Source organism: Carlito syrichta, unplaced genomic scaffold (assembly GCF_000164805.1).
Source record: "Carlito syrichta isolate Samal-C Ts95f unplaced genomic scaffold, Tarsius_syrichta-2.0.1 Scaffold312094, whole genome shotgun sequence".
Lineage (NCBI taxonomy): Eukaryota > Metazoa > Chordata > Mammalia > Primates > Tarsiidae > Carlito > Carlito syrichta.
In genome coordinates, this window is record NW_007256190.1 from 1 (window position 1) to 15,174 (window position 15,174).

Below are 15,174 nucleotides of genomic sequence, written 5' to 3' on the forward strand. Positions count from 1 at the left end.
AGAGTCTATAATACTGATTGACCTCTCACAAAAACAAAAATCCGAATATCACATGTTCTCACTCATATAATGGACCTTGAACATCCAATGCAATACTATGAGAAAATGACGGATGGTACTGGGAAACTATGGGGGGGAGGGGGATGGGATTAACAGTAGCAAATATCTGTCGGGGGATGGGAAAACACTTCTTATCTACAGGGTGCCTGAATGAAACGTCATTGTACACCTAACCCTTAACTGTACCCCACAAAACCATAATAAAAAATACTGATTAATGAAAAAAATAAAAAAATTAAAAAAATTAAAAAAAAAAAAAAATAAATAAATAAATAAGCAGTATTGTGAGAGGAGATCATAAACAATTTCATTTTTGTCTTCCGTAGTACAATTAAACCCAGTTTTGATATTTTAGATGTATCAGAGAAAGTTCTATGGCGTCGCTGGATGCTAATCCAAGTTGTTCAAAACAAAATTGGTATTAAATCATATATTTTATATTACATAATATAAATTCTTACAGTCAAATCCTATCATGAAAGTTGTACCAGGTCAGTAGTTAATAATGCCAGTCCAAATGAATAATTAAAGCTCACAAACTTTACTTAATGGTAAAGCTTTTCTCCTTACCTCAACTTGGTCTTTGGAAAAATATGCATGTAATTTTATATCTATCTATCTATCTATCTATCTATCTATCTATCTATCTATCAAGAGAGAGAGTTTTTCTTTTCCAAACTTGTTCTTTTATACTCTCTCTCATCCACATTGCTAACTCCAATTTGTGCTCTTTCAGGGTTTAAATAAAGGAGAAGGAATTTATGGGGCAGAGAAGGTAGAAAAATTATTATTTGACTAGAATTGTCACGGTATAAATGTTATGGTTTTCTCTGGGTTTGAATTAATAGTTATAATTGAATTTATCTTTGTTTTACCTCGTTTTATTCTTTTTCTTTATTTTAAATTTTGTATTTTAAAATTTAGGGGTGCAATTCACGGTTACGTATACAAATGTTCTTTATGCAGTTACCCTTGTTGATCAGTTGTGCCCCTCTCCTCTGGCAGTTTCCCACTACTGCCAGTCCCTTTCTTATAGTATTATGATAATTGTTCAAGGTCTGCTTATGAATGAGAACATGTGGTACTCATTTCTTTGTTTCTGTGAAAGATCACTCAGTATTATAGATTCTAAGTCCATCCAAGTTGTTGCAAACTTCATAATTTTGTCTTTCTTTCTAATTTTGTCTGTGCAATATTCCATTGTATGTATGTACAACATTTTTCTATCCAGTCCTCTTTTGGTGGGCAGCATGGTTTGTTCCACGATTGGTTTTTGCTATTCGATTGTCACTTTTATTTTGTCATTTGCACTGGGGGTTATTTCCTAATGACAAAATGAACCATTTAATCTAGAGGACATAATCATGCTAAACAATTATGATCCTCATAATTTCAAAATACAGGACATAAAAATTGATGGAACTGCAAATCATCAACTACAGTTGGATTTCAACATCTTTATTTCTCATTAATTTGTAGACTAACAGGCAAAAAAATCAGCAAAGTTATAGAAGAGTTTAAAAAACTAACAACCAAATTGACCTGAATAACATGTATTGAACAACAGAGGTATGTAACTTTGTTTTAGGTGCACATGAAATGTTTTTCAAGAAATATCATTCTCTTAGTTATAAAAAATAGTTATGAAAAAGTCTAAAGAACAATTTTAAAAATCCACTTGAAATGGCATAAAAAATAATACGGTATTTAAAAATAAACTTAGCCGGGCTCGGTGGCTCATCCTATAATCCCAGCGCTTTGGGAGGCCGAGGTGAATGGATTGCCTGAGCCCGAGGGTTCGAAATCCGCCCGAGCAACTTGGCAAGACCTCATCTCTACAATATATCAAAAATTAACCGGCCGTGGTAATGCGCGCCTGTAGCTCCGGCTACTTGGAAGGCTGAGGTGAAAGGATCGCAGGAGCCCAGCAGGCGAGGCTGCAGTGGCCAGGAGCGTGCCACTGCACTCCAGTCTGGAAGACAGAGTGAGACTCAAACTCAACAAATAAATAAATAAATAAATATAAACTTAACCAGTGATAAAAAAAAAGACTTGTAAATCTAATAAACAAAATTTTAAAAGGCACAAACAAATGAAAAGACATTGCATGTTAATGGATTGGAAGACTTCATATTGTTAAGATAACATTAATATCCAAGGCAATCTATTAATTTAGTGCATTTCTTCTAAAATTTCCAATGATATTCTTTGAAAAAATAGAAAAAAACTTTAATGAATTTGCAATTTCAAGAGACCCCAGATATTCTATATAATCTTTAAACATTTTTTAAAATGTAGGTTTCACATTTTCCATTTTTAACATTTGTTGCAAAACTACATTAACCAAAACAGTGTGATATTAGTATAAATACAAACATAGAGACTATGGAATAGAATGGAGAGACCAGAAATAACCCTTCATAGCATTAGTCAATTTATTTTGCCAAAGCCATTCAATGAGGAAAGAAAAGTATTCAACATATGATTTTAGAAAAACTCAATATTGCAAAAAAGACTAAAGTGGCTATATCACTAAAAGGAAAAGTAAATTTTAGAACAAAGACTATTATCAAGGTTTCAGCTTTGTATTAGTAGTTCCCAGGGATTCCAGTAATTAAAATGAACGGTGTGCTTCTGAGATTTAAGGGAGTTACACTTAAAGATATTCTTCAGTCTGACAACACGTGCCTAGTATAGCTTCTTCCTACAGAAATCCACAGTTTTTAAACAGACAACAAGAAGAGAGCTACTAAAGGACTGTGATATTCGTAATATTCCACCACGTATATGAACTACATCACAGCCATAAATGACACAATTAAGAACTTTGCAGCAACTTGGGTGGATTTAGAGTCTATAATACTCAGTGATCTATCACAAAAACAAAGAACCGAGTACCACGTGTTCTCACTCATAAGTGTTCCTGAACAATTATCACAATACTACAAGAAATCGACTGGCAGTAGCACAAAACTGCCAGGGAAGGGAGCGGGCACACTTCATCAATAAGAGTACCGGACCTCAAACCAGGTGAAGTGGGGACCAAAGTGAGGCCCAAACTTTACCTGTACAATGACCATTTGTATAGCTAACCCTGAATTGTACCCCACATCTTTAAAATGAATGGTTTTAATTTTTATTATTTATTATAAAGACGTGGGGTCCAACTCAGGGCTAGGTATACAAACATTGATCATGCAGGTACCCTTGATGAGGTATGCCCCTCCTTCCCCTAGCAGTTTCCCCCAACTGCCAATCCCATCCCCCGCTCCCCTCCCCCCCCAGTTTCCCACTACTGCTAATAAAACAAACAACAACAGGTGCTGGCGAGGATGTGGACAAAAAAAAAAATTTGTAATAAAGGGCTGTGAGCCCCACATCATCTTTCTCATATATAAATTGATCAAATACCATAGATAAATTGAGCAAAATCGATTCTTTCAGGGAATAGAATAGAGGCAACCCTACTCAGAATCTAAAATGCATATAATTTCAGGAAAAGGGAGCAGTCAATTTCCTATGCCAGGAAGACATGGCAGAAGCTGGGGAACACTGAACGTGGTGGGTTGCTTTCCTTCTATTCACCATAAAGTGCATTTGATGCTGTAATTATCCTACTTGTTTTGTTGTTGCTGTTTGTGCAGGTATTTCTCTATGTTTATATATTGAAAGTATTATGTATGGTTAAGTGTATTGTACAGTCAAAAGTGTTTGGACTATGATAAAATACATCCATATCTGTGTTGAGGAAATCACATTAAGCAACCTATATTCTGAGATCTGTTGCCCCATGACAGCAACTTGGGATTCAGCAGATGATGAAACTTAGAATTGTCTATCTTTGAACATGAGTGGGGGCATTTTTTAACTGCATGTAGAATCATCTTCACTCATAGCAGCTATTGTTTAATGAATGCATACTATTGACACCTGCCTTTCAAGTTGGATCATTGAATTTAATCCTTCAAACAATTCTATGATGCAGAAATCATGAATAAACCCATTTTATGGATATGGAAACAAAGTCTCAGATAGGTTAGAAAAAATAACTAGCTTGGAGTCTTATAGCTAGTAAAAGACAGACATGGATTTTGAAAACAAGTTCTACTCTTCCCTATCATACCATATATAAAGTAGGCATGGATGTTCTTGTTTATCTTGGAAAGAAAGGTGTGTGTATGTGCGCGCGCGCGCGCGCGTGTGTGTGTGCATGCACGTGCGCACGCACGCATATGTGCACGTGTTTTTGTTATAGCCATCTTCCTAAATTGTAGCAAAAGCTGCCTAATCAATCCAGGGATAGAAACTGACAATCAAATGTGTCTTTTTAATTGATTGATTGATTTAGCATATACATTTTCAGCTTCCCTTTCTGTTAAGCTAAGGCAATATATTTAATTGATATTAAATAGATTTTGGGCCCATTCTCAAGTCTCATGCAGAATTAAGGTTTGAAGACAGATTCAAAAAATGATTGTTGAATAAGTTAATTTATTATAAATTTAATGTTTCCAGACCAAAAATATCAAATGACAGTTGGATACGTGGTTTTAAGCTTCGATTGTGTGCAGTAAACACCAGAGATACAGCAGAAGTTTAAAACATAACACTAAAAGCATTTATTATTGTATGTTCTCATTTACAGTCCAAAACCTGACACAGAGAAAAACAATTTTACTTGAAAGTTGACTTTTTAAATTAGGACAACAGTCAAATAAATGAGCAAAGAAGCTTTTGAAGCCAAATGTGACCTAGATTCTTTCTTATAAGAACTAGCTTCTTTTTTCCTTTCTTTCTCTTTTTTTTTTTTTTATTTTTGACCCAACTTAAAACTCACAGCTTCTACATCCACACCCAGAATAGATAAAATAAAGAAGAAGGAAATAGGCATTTACTTATGGAACAGCTTGTCCCTTGCAAGTCACGATTAACCTCAACTGCAGATTTTGTTTCTAAGTTATGCCCTTTCTTTCTTGTGCCCATTCAAAAATGAACATTTCTGAAACGCTGTTCACTGAGGGCTTAGATTTGTGGTATTTCCAAATAAGTATCAGTTGGCCTGATTTTTCAAGATATATAAAATTCAAGCAGGTGATGCTCTGGGTGCTTATGTAAAGTCACAGAGTTTAAACCATGTAAGGTCCATTTGTTTGTGTCCTATTTCATCATCTGAGATTACCTGAATTAACTAAGCAGTCATAGAATGATATTAATTATTAAATACCTATTAGGTGTGTAATAGTGTTCATGCTTACAAGAGGCATAGATCTCAGCTATTATCAACCTGAATTTTAAACTGAGTCAAGACACATGAAGCAAGCAATTGCTACAAAAAGATAATGGTAGACAAAGAGAGATACTTGAAATGAGATTAGGAATAGGAAAGAGTTGAGAAAGACAATGCAACTGTGAGGCTGGAATATATAGTTTTATTTTAGAAAGCAGAATTTATTGAGAGGACAGTAAAGCTCCCACAGTGGAAGGGGACCCAAAGGGGTTGCCCTGGAATATATAATTTTAGCGTGCAACATGTCACAGAAAGGTATTTGCTTGTAGCATTTAAAGGTACACAATAATACTTATGTTTTAATGTTTTCCGGTGGCTTCATAATCATCACCGTAGCCATCATCACCTTCATAAGTTACATTTAGTGAGCATTTTAAATGTTTCATGCACTGTGACAACTGCATATATCCTAATTAATCGTTACCCAAATTCTGTGAGTTAAGTGTAATCACTATTCTCACTTTATTTTTTATGTATCTTAAATTTTATTTTATTATAGAGATGTGGAGTGCAACTCAGCACTGACTACACAAATAGGCTGCGTGCAGGTAAAATTTGGGTCTCTAATTTAGGTCTCCCCATTTTCCCTGGTTTAGGATCAGTTTCCCTTTGTGTTGTCACCTTCCTTGCCTTCCCTGGCAGTGCCCAGTGACTGCTGATCCCTCCCTTGTGATAATGTGATTAATGTTCTGGTCCCACTTATGAGTGAGAACATGAGGTATTCAGTTTTTTTTGTTTGTTTCTGTGATAGTTCACTTAGTGTTATGGTCTCCAATTCCATTCAAGCTGCTACAAAGCCCATGATTTTGTTCTTCTTTATGGCTGGGTAATATACCATTATGTACGTACCTCTTTTTTTTTTTTTAATTCAATCCACTTTTGATGGGCAGTAGAGTTGGTTTCATGCTTTTGCTATTGTGAATAGAGCAACTATAAACATGTGTGTGCAAGAATCTTTTGGGTAGAAATGACTTATGTTTTTTTGAGTATAGTCTCAGGAGAAGTATTACTGGATCATATGGAAGGTCAATGTTCAGTCCTTTTAGGAATCACCACACTGCTTTCCACAGAGGTTGAGCTAGCCTGTACTCCTACCAACAGAAAAGGAAACTGAAACTGAGTGGGAGAAAACAACAACATAAACAAAAACTTCTCCAAAGTCATACATTTAATAGGTCACAAAGTGAGGTTTATTTTCATTATGACAACTTAGAGGACTATTGAGCTTATAGTTGAGCGTTTTTCTGAATATTGTTGCTTGTCTTGAGAATTTATGTAGCTGCATTGATTTATTTATATTGTATCCAGTGTTATGTAAAATACTTTTATTCTTTTGTACCTCATTTTTAAAAGTACTATTAAAATATAAATCTTAATACCTAGGAGGAATTAATACAATTATTTAATTCAGCTTTGTTAAGCATCTGCTAAGTTCAATATATGGAGGTAGGCCCTATGTAGAATATAACACATATTATACATGAACAGGCATGGTGACTCACATCTGTAACACTTTGGAAGGCCAAGGCAGGAGGACTGCTTGAGCATAGGAGTTTGAGACCAGTCCAGGCAATATAGTAAGACCTTGTCTCTATACAAAATAAAAATAAAAAATTAGTTGTGCATGGTGGTGTGCACCTGTAGTCCCTCTTATCAGGGCAGCTAAGGCAAAAGGATTGCCTAAGCCCAGGAAGTGCAGCCGTCCTGATTGTGCCACTCTACTCCAGCCTGGGTGACAGAGTGAGACCCCAGGTTAAAAAAGAGATATATATTTTGATAGACAGACAGACAGATAGATAGACAGACAGATAGTCTGTGTTTCTCTGTACCTTTGCAGTTCTTAGGTGCTTACCATTCCTCAACTATATAATGTACTTTTGTGATTTGTCACCACTTTCCAGTTGAGACAATTCAACTTTCTGTTCTTCAGAAAGTATACAGATAATACAATTACATACGTCATAGAGTTTTGAGAAACAAGTGAGTTTTTATAAATGAAGTTTGTAGTATAGCGTGTGGCACATAGCAATTGCTCAATAAATTTTGGCTAGCACTATTATAGGCAGGATGGATCCTTGTTGATGTATTAATGGATGCTTTCTTATGTTTTTAGACCTAGTGCAAATACCAGACAGTATGGGGATCTTTTTAATTATTAGTGGTGGGATGGGGTATGGGATAGTGTTGAGTTTTGGGGGAGCTTTTATTGGGTTGATGGTATTTTTAATTTATTTAGGTGGTACGTTAGTTGTGTTTGGGTATACAACGGCTATAGCTACGGAGGAGTATCCAGAAGCTTGGGGGTCAAGTGTTTCTATTTGAGGGGTTTTGTTATTAGGGTTATTGTTAGAGTTGTTTGTGGTTGTGTGGATGGTATGTCATGAGGATATTGGATTTAAGAATTTAGAGGACTGGGTTGTTTTTGAGGGTGACATATTTAGTTTGTTTCGTGAAGATTCTGTGGGGGTGGCAGCTTTGTATGGCAGTGGGAGTTGATTAATAGGGGTTGCGGGTTGGTCTTTATTTGTCACTATTTTTATTGTAATTGAAATTACTCAGGGATTTTAGAGAATAAGGAATGTCCCAAGTATAATGGTAATAAGAAAGGATATAAAGTAGAGTTTAATTAGGCCTGACTGGTTAGAGGTGATTGTGGATGTGGATATATGGGTTTTGGCTTGCTTTTTGGTATTGTTTTTTCTAGTCAAAGGAGGTCTAGAAGTGAGGATGCTGTGTTTTGGCTGACATGAAGGTTTATAAGAAGGTACAGGCGGTGAATTGTGATTGGGAAAAACCCTAATAGATTAGAGAATAAAAGAAATTGGGTGGGGTGCTTTAATTTGAGATAATATGTGAGGTTATTTAGTTATTTTGCTAATGTAAATCCTAAAATGGTAATAATGAGCTCTGAGAGTTTTAAGTATAAGGGTATAGTTATTTGTGGGGTTGTTATGGGAGAGATAGTATCTGAGATGAGAAATCCTGCGAAAATGCTACCTAGGGCTAGACGTTTAATAAGGTTTATTAGGAGGGGGTTGTTTTTGTTGATACTTGTTAAAGCTGGGAAACGAGTTTGGCCCAGGAGTGCAAAGATAATACGGGTACTATACACGGCTGTTAGGAATGTAGCAAATAGTGTAATAGAGTGGGCTCAGGCGTTGGTGTATGAAATGTTGGCAGCTTCAATAATAAGGTCTTTGGAGTAAAAGCCTGTAAGAAAAGGCATACCTGTGAGGGCAAGACTTCCAATGAGTAGTGAGGAGGAAGTGAAGGGTATAGTTGCAAGTAGACCTCCTATTTTTCGAATATCTTGTTCATCGTTTAGAGCATATAAAAAGTATGGCTTTGAAGAAAGCGTGGGTGCAGATGTGGAGGAATGCTAGGTGGGGTTGATTAATGCCGATAGTTACTAATATAAGGCCTAATTGGCTAGAGATGAAAAAGCGACAATTTTTTAAATGTCATTTTGTGTTAGGGCGCAGATCGCTGTAAATAGAGTAGTGATAGCTCCTAAGCATAGTGTAATGGTTTGGATTGTTCCATTTATTTCTAGGAGGGGTAAAATCGGATAAGTTGAAAAACTCCAGCTAAAGTATAGTGCTTGAGTGGAGTAGGGCAGAAACAGGAGTTGGACCTTCTATGGCAGACGGGAGTCATGGGTGGAGTCCAAATTGTGCAGACTTTCCTGCAGCTGCTGGGAGGAGACCTAGTAAAGCGAGGAGTTTGGGTAGAGAGTAAATATTTGTTGGAATTCTCATGAGTTGGAGTAAGTTAAGAACCATGCTATTGCTAAAACAAAGCCCATGTCTCCCATACGGTTGTAAAGAATTGCTTGGAGGGCTGCTGTGTTTGCGTCTGTTCATCCGTATCATCAACCAATAAGGAGGAAAGATATAATGCCAACACCTTCTCACCCAATGAAAAGTTGAAATAGGTCATTGGCGGTAACTAGAAGTAGTATAGTGATGAGAAATAGAAGTCAGTATTTGAAGAAGTGGTTGATATTGGGGTCTGAATGTATATATCATATTGAGAATTCTATGATAGATCATGTAACGAAAAGTGCTACAGGTACAAAAATTATGGAGAAATAATCTATCTTGAAGCTTAGGGAAAATTTTATAGTTTGGATAGTTATTCAGCGTCAGTTTGAAATAACTATTTCTTGGCCTATGCGTAAGAATATAATTGTTGGAACTAAGCTTGCTATAAATGCCCAGGCGATAGAGTTTTTCACGTAGCTGGGTTAAGTGTAGTTGTTGTATTTTTTAGTTGTTGTTATAATAAAGGGGGTAATTAGAAGTGTAGGTGAGAGAAAGATGGAAGACGAAAATAAATCTATTACTTTTATTTGGAGTTGCACCAATTTTTCGGTTCCTAAAACCAACGGATTACTTCAATCCTTTAAAAGTAAGAAAGCCATATTGTTATGTATGGAGGCATGAGTTAGCAATTCTTGCATATGTTCTTTTAACCATAACTTATACACATATATATACATGCTCAGTTTTGTATTGTACTTACTTAATAATGTACAGATTTGCGTGTACGCTCTTGTTTTGTTGTTGGTCAAGGTTCTGTATGACCTGCTGCCTGTTCATCTCCAGATCCTACTTGGACCACTCTCTGCTCACTACTTTGCTTCAATTGTATCTTTCAATGTTCTTTCCACTAGGAGTACTCAATGCATAAGAGACTCTTTAGGGTAAAATCTACATTTCTTTGTCAAAAAAGTACATACTCACACTTAGTATTCTTGACATAAGTGAATTTTCCCTCCAGAAATATTTAACTGAATTTCTAGGTCATAAAAGTTCTCAATAATGTGTCTCCTCATAACTGATAATAAGTAAATATCTATTTGCAGATTTATTTACTTACATTTTGCTTAACTCCTCCACTAGTCTGTGAGCTCCAGTAAGGCAGAGGTTTTATTTTTCCCATAGAGAATGATTTTTTGAGACTTTTGCACAGTGCTTAGCCCTCAATAAGTAATATTTTAATGAATGAATTCATTAAAATATACTGATTTTGTTTCTGAACTGTTTAAAATATAATCATCTACAGTATTTAAATTTGAAAATTAGAAGAGTAACTAAAAATAAAATTAAAGATGATTTTATACAACTGAAAGTATTGTTGAACTATAGGATGAACATTCTAGTCAATTTTGCTTCAGATGAAAAGAGCCTAGCATTTATATTTCACGGGCTACAACCCTGGACACATGCAAACTTTATCAACTATTATATATGTTTAAAAATACTGAACATAATCTTGCCTAAAAAGAGCCAGAAATTTTTTATTCTATACATTTAGTTATTTATACAGAATCAATTTCATGTAAAATTAAGTATAAAAAATTAAGTATACAAATGATTATCAGTTAACATTTTATTTGTGTCTGTGATGTATCCCTCTGCATAAAAAAATACACATAAGATATAATATGTAAAGCATGGCATCTTGTTTTTAGTCAAAAAATAAAATTAAATTCTAACAATGCCATTTAATTCAGTAGAATTCATTTTAGAGAAATTTGCTCAACTAGTGCAACGCATTAACTTTCAATCCAGGGAGTTGGAAGTTTCCAAAATTAAAGGTTATATTTCATCTTTGTGCTAAAAGCCAAATAATTTCAAGACCAAACTATACACTCTGCTTTGCGGAAAGGAAAGCTTGACTTCTTGAGACTGTCTTTCTGGTCAACGTTTTTACTTTGTTTCTGTTGTTATAACTTATGCAAGTCTCATATGCGCAGTATTTGGTCTTTAGGGTTTCAAATTATTTTTAGGTACCAAAACTCTCCCCCCCACCTAAATGACTGTAAATTCTGAATACTCACAGGTAATGCACCTTTATAATTTTGAATTTTATTTTTTTTATAGAATGGAAGGATGTGTTCATTCTAGCAAGCAGAAACTTGGCGTTATATACAAGTTCGCACCTTTTTTTTTTTTTTCAGGAATTTCCTCTTCATTAACTCCCATCATCTGAGCCCTCCACCAAACACTCTATAAAGAAAAATATCATGAACCTCTCATATCCATCCTTTGTTTAGCAAAGTGTGATCTGTTCATGTAGAAGTAGAACAGCATCAGGTTCGCGGAGACTTGTATTCTAGTGCCCTGCAAATTGATCTCAAATACTGTAGTGTTTCTATAACGTCTCACACTCATGTCAAGTGAATTCACAGAATTATACTCTTGATGCTATTTTAAACATGTAGGAGTCTATACAAACTGTTATAGTAATAATGGCCCAGATGGGAGTGTGCCTCATTAGCTAAAACTGGTCCCACACTGTGGACAGTGGCCTAATGAGGTATGATGTTTCCTCCAGCAAAAATGTCAGAAAATGCGATCTGACTTTTTTTTTCTCTCCCAAAGTTTTCCAAAATGATCCAGGATCCTATCCTTCCTGTCACAGTGCAGTTGAATTTTTCTTGTCATTTTATTTCTTGAACAGAGCAAAGGCTGAAACTGGAAAATGCTAGCTTTTTAATAAGTCTCAGCCTTGTTTTCCTTTTTTTTCTTATTTTATTCTGCTATATATTGCAACAAAAGGTCATGTCCCCAAGAGTGAGGATGCTATTTTAATTTGGTAAAGCCCCTATGATTTCCTGTTAGTTTACTTGATGTATTTTTGTTGTTGTTATTGTTTTTTCTCCTCAAATTCTCTAAGTGATACCTGGAAAGCAGGATACCTTTCTGGTAAATGAGCCTCTGTCTTTGGAACATTTTTCTAGCCATTTAAATTATTCTTGACTTTAAAATAATTCTCCCAAATATTAGACTAATTAGTCTCGTTGGTGCACTTTTGGACCTGTGGTTAATCTTATCTGAGGTCTATGACAGTTCTAGAATTACACTCTGTAATTTACTAGATATTTAGAGACAAAAAATAACTCAGATTCTCAATTGTGATATAGAAGGCCTCAGACCTAAGGATACCAAGTCACAATGACTTCCTGGGAGATGACTGATCAGAACTAATTCTATCACAAATAATATAGGAATCCGAGTTTCCCCAGTCTGTAAGTCCTGAACTTTACCAAAACTTTTTTCATAGTAATACCAGAAGAAACATTTGTTCCCTTAGCCATAAGAAGCCATTAGACCGTATTTGTGAACAAATCATAAGAATACCTGTTACCTTTGTCTATTTTCTCCACAGGCTTTAATTTTCACAGCATATTTGAGCATTTCAAGGGTTGATTCTACTGAGAATGGAAAATTCACCAAATTAACACATTTACCATACCATTCACCAAAGGCTCAGTCATGCTGCAGTCTTTGACACCCCCAAACCTCAGTGACATTGAACAACAAAAGTATGCTTACTTCTTCCTTATGCTGCGTGTCCACTGAAAGTCAATAGTAAGTGGGAAGGGACAGTATCCTAACCAGCCACTCAACAGTTTAAGGGACGGAGAAACCTCTATCAAACTGTCAAGTGAATGCCTGGCCTGAATGTGTCATATATCACTTATGATTTTAACTCATTGGCTGGAACTACTCAAATCATCTCACACAATTACAAGCAGAAGCAGAAATAAAATTATTCAGTTTTTTCCCAAAGTAGGAAACACTAAAAGTGTTTTGTTAGCAGCACAAACAACTACTGAGTTCTCCTTTCTGGCTAGCAAAATTTTCATTAACCACTTTTCCCGCACGAAAAATGCATTTTCCAGTTCTCCAAGAAAAACAGTCAGAAGTCTCATTCAGTTCCTTTCCTAAGTCATAGTCTCAAGTGTCAGGGTGATGCGTGCTATTCTGTACATTAATTCTGGGTATAATGTCAGGCTCAAAAGGTTGAACCAAGTGTTGTTTTAAATCCTAAAAAAGTCACAAACTGTTTTAATCCATATTGATAGATTCTTAGGTTCTTTCACAAACTTTGCCTCCTATTTCTAGCTTCTAATGAGTTCTATATGCCAATAATTTCACAAATAGAGTTCTGTTTGTTTTGTTGTTGCTCTTTTAGCTTATTGTTTGGAGACACGACTCTTCACATCTTGGGAAAATAGTTATGATGCATTGAGCCTGTCTGTCTTAAGAAAGAAAGCCACAAATCCATCCTCTGATGTAATTCCTGGAGTTCACATCAGACAATTAAGTGGTTTTAGCAATGAGTATATGAGTTTGACTACTATACATATATACTTTTTAAGAGTTTTCATATATGCAGAAGAATAAATTCTAAGCAGGATTTTTTTTTTTTTTTTTTTTTTTTTTGCGTTGGAGTCTCACTCTGTCATCCAGACTGGAGTGCAGTGGCCACTCCTGGCCACTGCAGCCTCAATCTGCTGGGCTCCTGCGATCCTTCCGCCTCAGCCTTCCAGGTAGTTGGAACTACAGGAGTGCGCTACCATGCCTGGCTAATTTTTTAAAAAAATTATTGTAGAGATGAGGTCTCGCCAAGTTGCCCAGGCGGGTCTTGAACCTGGGGGCTCATGCAATCCACTCACCTCAGCCTCCCAAATCCACTCACCTCAGCCTCCCAAAGGCATGGGATTACAGGCTGAGCCACCGAGTCTGGCTCTAAGCAGGATTTTTTTCTCAAAACCTTCTTAGTTTTATATTTTACACATTGAAGATGAGAAGAAATTGCCCTTTCCAATATGCTTAGTTGCCAAATTTCCAGTCTCTCTATTTTTATTCCTCTTTGTAACCGCAGCCAATTATTTCATATGTTCATTTCTCCGTATGGTCCTTTGTGAAATGTTGCCAATCATAATGAGCAAAGGATGCTAAAATTCTGTTTTCCAAACACTTCTCTTTGAACTGTTACTCCTTAAGTACATTGCATATAACACTATTGCAGACAACAGTTAACCAAGTGTTTTGCCACTACATTACACACATTCCATTATTCAATTATAGCTTTTGCTTTGCTTGCCACATGGTCAGCAATTGATTCTGTTATTGTAGCATCACCTATCTGTGTACCAATTACTATGCCACTAGGCTGAGTTCTGCTACAGTAACAAAAATTTCAAACTCATGGTAGCTCATAACAGTGAAAAATTATTTATTATTTCTTCTATCCTCATCAAAGATGAATAGAACATTTTCTCAATATAACAGAATAAATATAGACTTAAACATTGCTAGTTGCCATAGCAAAGTAAAAAAATAAAAATATTCTGGAAAAGCTCAAAAAATAATTAAATCCTAAGTCTGGAAGGAGGAGTCTTGTAAACTATTCATTTAGTTATAATAATCGATAAAAGATCCAGAAAATGAAAGTCTAATATTTGACTGGAAAATAATTGAGATTATTTGACAAACATCAACAATTATTTTTAGAGAGGACTTCTCAAAATGATCAGAACTGGATATTCTTGAAAATGTAGAAAAGTAGATTTTTAAAGTGCCTATGGGATTTCTACATGGAAATATCCAGAATATGTTGGATGTTTCCCATTTTATATGTATGGCATATGTATATATTCATAAGGGTTATAAGGAAATACTTGATTTAATAAAGAGTTGAGAGAATTTATAGGTGAACAGGAGTGATTTCCCAGGCAGAAAATACAAGGCTAGAAGAAAAGAAGGTAAGGGCAGCTTTAACACAGAATGACCAAGATGAGCTGATTTGGTCATTTTAAATTACTGACAAAATCCACATATACATTTGGTCAAATTAACTTCCCCTCTCAAAACAACAGTCTTTTTATATAAAATGAATGTCAATATTAAGGACAAAATAGGTCTATGACCTATAGTAATAACATTTAGAGTTTTAAAATGCATTTGCAGAAACAACACTTCACAGTATTCTTGTTATACAGATTAATAAATACTGTGATTTATGCATGG

General features: G+C 35.3%; 1 pseudogene; it reads right to left on the reverse strand.

Moving 5' to 3' along the window:
* Positions 1-7,911: 7,911 nt before the first annotated feature.
* LOC110596677 lies at positions 7,912-12,632 on the reverse strand (annotated as a pseudogene).
* Positions 12,633-15,174: the final 2,542 nt, after the last annotated feature.